This window comes from Chiloscyllium plagiosum, chromosome 28 (genome assembly GCF_004010195.1).
Source record: "Chiloscyllium plagiosum isolate BGI_BamShark_2017 chromosome 28, ASM401019v2, whole genome shotgun sequence".
Taxonomy (NCBI): domain Eukaryota; kingdom Metazoa; phylum Chordata; class Chondrichthyes; order Orectolobiformes; family Hemiscylliidae; genus Chiloscyllium; species Chiloscyllium plagiosum.
Genome location: NC_057737.1, coordinates 12,546,210 through 12,554,739, shown reverse-complemented (window position 1 = coordinate 12,554,739; position 8,530 = coordinate 12,546,210). Strand labels below are relative to the sequence as shown.

Sequence of the window (8,530 nt, the reverse complement as noted above, 5' to 3'; positions counted from 1 at the left end):
TGTGTTAGATGGTGCAGGGGGGAGCATGTGGTTTGCTGTGTTAGATGGTGCGGGGGGAAGTGTGGGGAGCTTCCTAATGCCGTGGGCACAATCCCAGGGGCAACAGGGGGATCCCATCAATTGACCACCAACTGGCCACATAGTAACCTCAATTTGCCAACAGGTGGGCAGCATCCACTCCGGTTAAAACGCAGTGGGAGTGAGATGGCTTGGTCCATAGATGCAAGATCAGCATCCTTGGTTTAACATTAATTTTATGCCACCCTCCCCAACTGCCAACCTGACCCAAGGGTCTGTAAGTCAGCCCTGTGCGTTTGCTGTTCGATCCATGGTGAAATTTCCCAAGTTTAAGAGGTTCAGGAAAGGCACATTTCTCCTGATTCTGCATTGCTCCTTGAACACAGTGGCATCTGTCGGACATTGCTACTTAACCACCATTTTTAAGAGGGCAGTTGTGTGCGGTATATTTAAGAACAAGGTCTGGATATCATCTAACAAACAGTGGAGGAACAGTACAAGGAAGATGCAGGCGAGTTAATACAGCTGACACTTAGATAATAAAGTAACAAAATCACTCAGTCCTTTTGGGGGTTCAGGTGTTTGCCTTCACACAAGCGAGAGATCAATCAGCTGTCTGCACCACAACCCCTGCACCAGGGACAAGGGCTTGGAAATCTTACAGGTTAGAAGAAGCCAAAGCAGCACATTGATTACAGTGAGTATTCCCTGAACATCTCATGTGATCAGGCCTGATGAAAGAGCTATAACAAGATACTTAGCAATTAAATAGGCACAAGCGAGGATTGGACAATAGTAAACTTTAAAATTAAAGTGAGAGGGAGCGGCATTGGACTTGTGCTCACTCAGACGCAGAATTTCTATTTCGAATCACTTTACTTTGACAATGAATGCTATTATGCTGCCATTTCCTGATTGGCACAGTGGCTCAGTGGTTAGCACTGCCACCTCAAAGTGCCAGGGTTCAATTCTAGCCTCAGGCAACTGTCTGTATGGAGTTGCTCTGGTTTTTTCCCCCAGTTCAAAGATAGGTGGGTTAGCCATGGGAAATGCGAGTAGTGGGGGTGGGTCTGGGTTGGATGCTCTTCAGAGGGTCAGTGTGGACTTGATGGGCCGAATAGCCTGCTTCCATGCTGTAGGGATTCTGTAACATCATTTGGTATGCACTCATATAATACTGTCAGTACAAACCAAAAGATTATTGAGATTCTAAAACTGTTAGGTGCAAGACATCTCAAGGGATAAACTTGGGAGGTTTTTCAGGTTTCACAAAACTTCAGTCAAAAACAAATCTTTGAAGCATACCATTTCAAACAGACAGCACTCTATTTAAATATTCAATGTATAAGCAGACCATCAGGTACTCATTCAGCAAAGCAGACAATGGCCCATACTGTTACATTCGATACAGTATCATTTCAATGCAGTCTATAAACTAATCTTCCTAAATGATACAGAATTGTCACTGGAGGCTGAACAATAGACAATGAACAACACCTAGACAAAAGAGCAAATACAATGACAGTTACTTCATTGACGTTTGGAGCACGAAGATTCCTTGGTGATAACCTCAGAGATAAACCAAATCACCTTATCATTCAGATACTAGCTGTTGGTAGTTACTGAAGTAACAGGATAACAATATTCATGTTAAATGCATTAGAATCAGACAAAACAACACCACCACCGAGAACCTGGTCCTTCCCTTGCCTTGAACTAGAAAGCTTGTTTTGAAGTCTAAATTCTACAAACTAACGTCCAGTCTTCAGGCGAAACAATTTGTCTTTTTTTCATTTAGGTTCACCCCGATTCCAATCTCTATGATTGCCTCTGATTTGTATCCATCGTGGCACACATCTATTTTGTTCCACCCTGCCTTTCACATCTTCCAATATTGCTCATTTGATTCTTACTGTCATATAAAATAACATTAAAATTTATTTCAGTATTTGGATGAATCAAGAGGGTGAATGCTTGGCTCATGTTCCCATATTCATCAGAGGAAGGCAAGCCTGAGGCAGGCATAACTCAAGAAATATAGTACATCACAGCCTCAGAGACTGCCTGCCTCCTTCCTATAGCAGTGAAGCACTCTAACTTTATTTGTCTCATGTGCCTGCAGAAGTGAATGCATTACTGGGGTTCATTACCATAAACTATCGAATGACATTGATTAATCACTGCACACTCCTCAGTTGCTTTTTAAAGCATGGAATTGTTTAATGCTAGATGCCTCTTTATTCAGGAGTAAAGCTTCCCAGTATAAAATATGGTGACTACAAACTGCTTTTGTCTAATTGGATACAGCAAGTGGCTTCCCTATTCCAATTTCCAAGTGTTATAGCCATATGTGTGGTTCTTCTAAGCTTACTCTATTTCTCCTTATTCTATCCCCTCACTAATCCTCACTGATTCGCTAATACATCTTGTCATTTCCCCATTGGTGTCCTGTACTTATTGGCTCACAACAAGCATGTGACTCAGAGGTTTGTCAATGCTTAGGTTTTAATGGTGTTTAATGACAGCAGTTGACCATACAGTGGATAGGCACTCTTGGCACAAATACATGACTTTGTCACCCTCATCTGGAAGGAGGAGAGCATGCCAGCGATCTCTGCTACCACCTTGAAGAAAGCAGATAAGGCCGGTTGAGATAGCTACAGAGGGGGTGTCTCTGCTGTCTCCCACAGGAAAGGTAGCTGCAAATATTCTCCTCAGTTGTCTCCTCCAAGAGCTGAAGGAGCTCTTACCAGAATCACAGAAAAGTCACAGTGCAGAAGGGAGCCATTTGTCCCGCTCTGCTTATGCTGGCTCATTAAATGCACATTATTACCACATTCTAATCTGCTTTTTACCCATACCCCTGCACATTATTTTTATCCAAATAATTACCCAATGCCCTCTTAAATACCAAAGTTGAAACTACCTCCTTCACACTTCCAGGCAGTGCATTTCACACCCTAACCCTAACAGGATTTTCCTCACTTTATCCTTCCTTCTTTGGCACATCACTTTAATTCAATGACCTCTGTTATGGACTAAAGCAAACCCCCTCAAAATGTATTAAGAACTTAGCCTAAACCCCAACTTTGTATTTTTAAAGGCAAGTTCAAGGCATTCTGTTTCGGATGCAATTGAACTGGTCAAACTAACAGGCAAGAAGCAAGACATACTTTATTCTTATAGTAAAGTTACCTTGGAATAACTTAACTCTGTTGGAAAACTTTACTGAATAATCAATTATTTAACTACTAAACAGCAACTGTTCTAATGTACTAAGATCCCATAAATACACCCTTGGCAAAGGCAAATTCATTAAATTAGATTGTTTTACATACAGTTCTCCAGTCCCAGATGAAAGAACATCAAAAGAAGATTCTGGCAGATAGAGAGAGAGCTCAAGTGTTTGTTGTAGCAAGGAGAGATGTTTAGCAGCTTCCAAACCCCAATAGCTACTGGAAGTTAAACTAAAATCCTGGTTCTGTGGGAGCTTAATCCCATTCCTTCTCACTGCTTTTATTGTTCCAATTTATTAAAAAACCCAAAGCTTCACAAGCTCTTCATTGGCTTTGAACAGACCACTCATCACCTCTATCTCAACCTCTCTTTGTTAAAAAACAAAATACACCTCTTAAGGTCATAATACCTTCACCCCTCCACAAGACCTGCCTGTAGGATTGGAGTCCTTATCAGTGTGTTCTCTCAGGCCATCCTCAGTGTCAAGGCACTAATTACTGTCAATCAGCTGTATAGCATGAGCCACATTGTCTGCATGCCTGACACAAGATTCTCTGAACAAAATCATTACTCAGAGCTCAGGTTACCAGGAGGGTGGAGAAATGCCTCAAGAATATTCCCAAAGTCACCCTACAAAAATGTAATAACCCCACTATCTCAAACCACCCTAGCCAGAGAGGAAATACCTATGAAGGTGCCAATTATCTTCAGCATCTCAGACAAGCCCAAGTGGAGGCCAATGTGAAAAATTGAACATTCTGCCCACCCACTTCTTGAAATACCATCTGGCTGTCTGTGGGATACTGTTGAACTGCTCCATTAACTGAAGATCAGCAACTCCAGAGCGGAGTAAAATCATCCTCAGTCTTGAGGGATTCCCTAAGAAGGATATGGAACAGGACACCAGTAAGTATTCTCCAGCTGTCCTTCAGAATCGTGCCATGGGAGATTTTGCTTCCACCCATGATATCACAGAGGTCCTGGGTTTAACACTGGGCCCCTCTGTCTCAGGAGCACAGGAATGGCAGTCTATATTGACTTGATTCATGGAGCTGAAGCATTCCTACCTTTTTAAAAGAGGAGAGTGGCAAACCAAACTGTTTAAATTTGCCGCTGTATTACTGTTGCCTGTAAGAAAGTTTATTTTGGGAATTAAAGGCATGTTCAGTGCATGATACAGTGGACTGATTAGATATTTTCCTGCCATACTAGAACTCAGTTTGACTGCAGCCACATGTAGCCTTCTTACAGTCAGAGAATCATGCAGCATGGAAACAGACCTTTGGTCCAACCAGTCTATGATGAACATAATCCCAAATTAAACTAATCCATTTTCATCCTGCTCTGGTTCAATCCCTCCAAACCTTTCCTATTCATGTACTCATCCAAATGTCTTTAAAGCATTCAACACCAGGTTATAGTCCAATGTGTTTATTTGAAAGTACTCTAATCTGGTGTCATGTGATTTTTAATTTTGTCCACCCCAGTCCAACACTGGTACCTCCATGTCAACCATTGTAATTGTGCGCACACCCACCCACTTCCTTGGGAAGCTCATTCCACACACAATCCATCCTCTGTCTAAAACATTTCCCTGTCATGTCTTTTTTAAATCTCTCTCCTCTCACCTTAAAAATGTGCCCTCTGGTCTTGAAATCCCCCGTCCTAGGAAAAAGGCAATTACTATTCACCCTATTATATCCAATAACAATCAAACTTGACATTTAGTGTTTTGAAATCCCTACCTTACAAAGCTAGAAATAGTCACCTCCTGAGGCAGGAACACTACCGCTGCACCACAATAGCCTCATGGACAACATGTAGAAAGAGCACATTAAGTTTTTTCCACTCTCTTTTGAAGAGCTGACCATGGTCCTGAATACTTTCTGTAATTTGATTCAGGCATTTTCCGAATCTAGTTGCAGTGTCACACGATATCTGTGGTTATTTACAGGAAGCACCTTATATTGTCAGGGACATGATATAACTTATGTGTGCTCATCAAAGCAGGGATCCAATTACTAATCCTTAGTGTAAGGAATGTGGTGCAGAGTTGATCCGGTCTATTACCCAAGAACATATCAAATGAATAATTCTGCATTCCTTCGCCTCCAGAGTTGTCATTAATTGTTATAATTGGCTGTGATTAATTGTGGAGAATGAGGGTTCTGTAGTGAGAACTCCAACAAAGAAACCAAAATGAAAGAGCTACAGAGAGGGACAACAGGTGAGAAAATTGAATGCACAGTCACCACTGTAAAATTTAGGTTGAGCACTGCAAGAGAATTTCGTGTTTAAAAAGTGGGGGGAAGAAAAACAACAATTATTTGAAATCTGAGATAAAAACAGAAAATGCTGAAAGTGCACCCATACTGTAATAGGAAAGCAAGCTGGCTTTGTAATCTCCCTGCACATTCTGCCCGGAGATGTTTCCGTAAAGCATCAGACAAGTGTGATCCATGTGTGGATTCAAATCATCTTTTCTCCATGTAGTTGGTGGCAGGGAAGCCAAGCACTTTCAATAGTTTCTGACTTAATTTCCCTTCTCCAACCTTCTGCAGTTTTTTTTTAAGAAAGACAAATCTCGGAATAGTCAAGGTACGGGATAATAATTGCCGCTCGGGGTCAGTTAACTGGTCTTTATGGGTACTCATGAATCCACTCTGTATTCCCAGTCATTTCTAAAAGCGCTGTTAAAACTAAGACGTAGTAGTGATGGGATATTGCTCCATCATCAAAATGCTGCAAAATGTGTTAAACTACCCATTTCGCCAAACGATTAGCCACCACTATTAACCAGAGGATTAATGCCACTTCCATGTGGACATTTGTTCTCCATGCTCAGCACAACCTTTAATGCAGTAATTATTCCTGCACAACAGTCAATATGCTTCACAGTTGCTAATCCACCTCTCAGTCCGCACTAAGTTCTTTGTGCAGTTATAAAGAGAAAGCAAAGCTTTGTGCTTTTTCCAACTTCAATACCAGGTGCTTCTGAATTACCTTGTTCTGCATGGGTCACCAAGCACAATAAATGAATGGTAGCACACTTGTAGAATTTTGATTTTGTTGGAGCCTTCTACACGTTGTATTGTGCAGTCACCGTCGGAGCCTGATCATGTGAGACCGCTTCCAAAGCTCTCACCTTCCTCACCCAAGACATCGATAATGAAATCAATGTTTCTTAGAAGCATGCAGCTTTGCGCTGAATTATCTTTCATGATCGAACACCTTTCCAGGATTCACTGTATTGTCCTGTGTTGTTGGCTCAATTAATGATTTTGACTCTTGATTATCAGGGGCGGAAGCATAACTGTTCTTCAAACACATTACAAACTGTTACAGGAAAATGTCCAATGGTCTCATTAGGACCTCAGTCACTGATTCCCAAACAATCCTAACTCACATTTTCATTTACAAAGACTTTATTCAAAAACAAACAAAACCCTTAATTACAACATTGAACCAATGGTTTTATCTGCTCCCTTCAACAGCAGAGTGAGGCTGATAGCAGCGAGTGTCAGGTCTGGGGTTGCAGTTATTAAGCCGTCAATTTTATTTTCATTTGTAAGACATTTTTATCTAACTTATCCGAGAGCATCAGCTGCTAGAGCAGGGAGCACAATACATGACATTTAGTGCGGATACAAGCAGGAGGAGCAAGAATGTGTGTCTGAAATACCACAACAGCTGCAGAAACAACGCAGCGTATTTGTGTGAAAACAATTTCCGTGGGTAGAGGTGCCCTTTTCCTTGTGATATTTAACTCTGTCATACCTGGGATCATGTACAAACATCAGCGCGAGAGCAGGCCACTCTGCCCTTCCAGCCTGCACAGCCATTCAGGACAGATCTTACTTTAACCTCAACTCTACATTCCTGCAAGCCCCCAATAACCTTTCGTCCTTTTCATAATCAAGCATCTATCTCTGCCTTAAAAAAAATCAAGGATTCTGCACGCATTGCCTTCAGAGAAAGGGAATTCCAAATACTGACAATCATCTGGGAGAAAATGTTTTTCCACATCTCTGTCTTAAATGGGCAAACCCTTATTTTTAAACTCTGATCCCTAGTTCTAGATTCTCTCACAAGAGGAAACATCCTTTCCACACCCACCCCGTCAAAGTCCCCTTCAGGATTTGCACTTAAGTCATCTTTGACTATTCTAAACACCAAGGGACACATGCCTAGCCTGTCTAGCCATTCCTAATAAGTTGATCTGACCCCAGGTACTGGTAAATGTTTTCCAAACTGCTTGCAATGCATTAACGTCTTTCCATCAGTACAGAGACCTGTACTGTACACAATACTCCAGATACAGTCTCACTAATGTTCTGTATAGATGAAGCAAGACATCCTTACCCTTGCATTCAATTCACCTCACAATAAATCATACATTCCATTAGCTTTCCTGATTACTTGCTGTATTAATATACTTGCCATGATTCATGCTCTAATCCATAAGACCATAAGATATATAAGTAGAATTAGGCCATTCAGTCTATCAGGTGTGTTCCAGCATTCCATCATGGCTGATATGTTTCTCGACCCCATTCCAAATGCAGTCTGACGACTGCCTTATACAGTTTCAGCAATACTATCTGTTTTCACATCTCGCCCTTTTGAGGTGAATGTTGACATTGCATTTGCCTTCCTAACTGCCAATGTTAATGTGGATGTTAATGTTAGGAGTCCTAGCTCGGAATTCTCTTAAATCCCTCTATGCTTCAGGTTTCCTTTGCCCATTTATTCTTCCTCCCAAAGTGCGTAACCTCACACTTTCCCACATTGGATTCCATCTGTCTCTTCTTTGCCCACTCTTGTAGCCTGTCCCAGTCCCTCTGCAGACTCCCACCTTGCCAACACTACCTGGCCCTCCACCCTATCTTTCAATCATTTGTAAACTTAAAGGAGGGGGGGTGGCGTTGCTAATTAGAAATGGTATAACAGCTGCAGAAAGGCAGTTCGAGGGGGTAGTATGGGCTGAAGTCAGAAATAGGAAAGGTGGAGTCACCTTGTTGGGTGTTTACTATAGGCCCCCCAATAGCAGCAGAGATGTGGAGAAACAGATTGGGAAACAGATTTTGGAAAGGTGCAGAAGCCACAGGGTAGTAGTCATGGGCGATTTCAACTTCCCAAATATTGATTGGAAACTGTTTAGATCAAGTAGATTGGACAGGATGGTGTTTGTGCAGTGTGTCCAGGAAGCTTTTCTAACACAGTATGTAGATTGTCCGACCAGAGGGGAGGCTATATTGGATTTGGTACTCGGTAA

The 8,530-nt window shown here is 41.8% G+C and overlaps 1 protein-coding gene across 1 annotated transcript in view; it reads left to right on the top strand.

Annotated features, from left to right (window-relative positions):
• The window catches only part of LOC122563961 (transmembrane protein 211), a 276,557-nt gene that overhangs the window by 236,306 nt on the left and 31,721 nt on the right, over window positions 1-8,530 (top strand). The gene's annotated exons all lie outside the window — the stretch shown is intronic.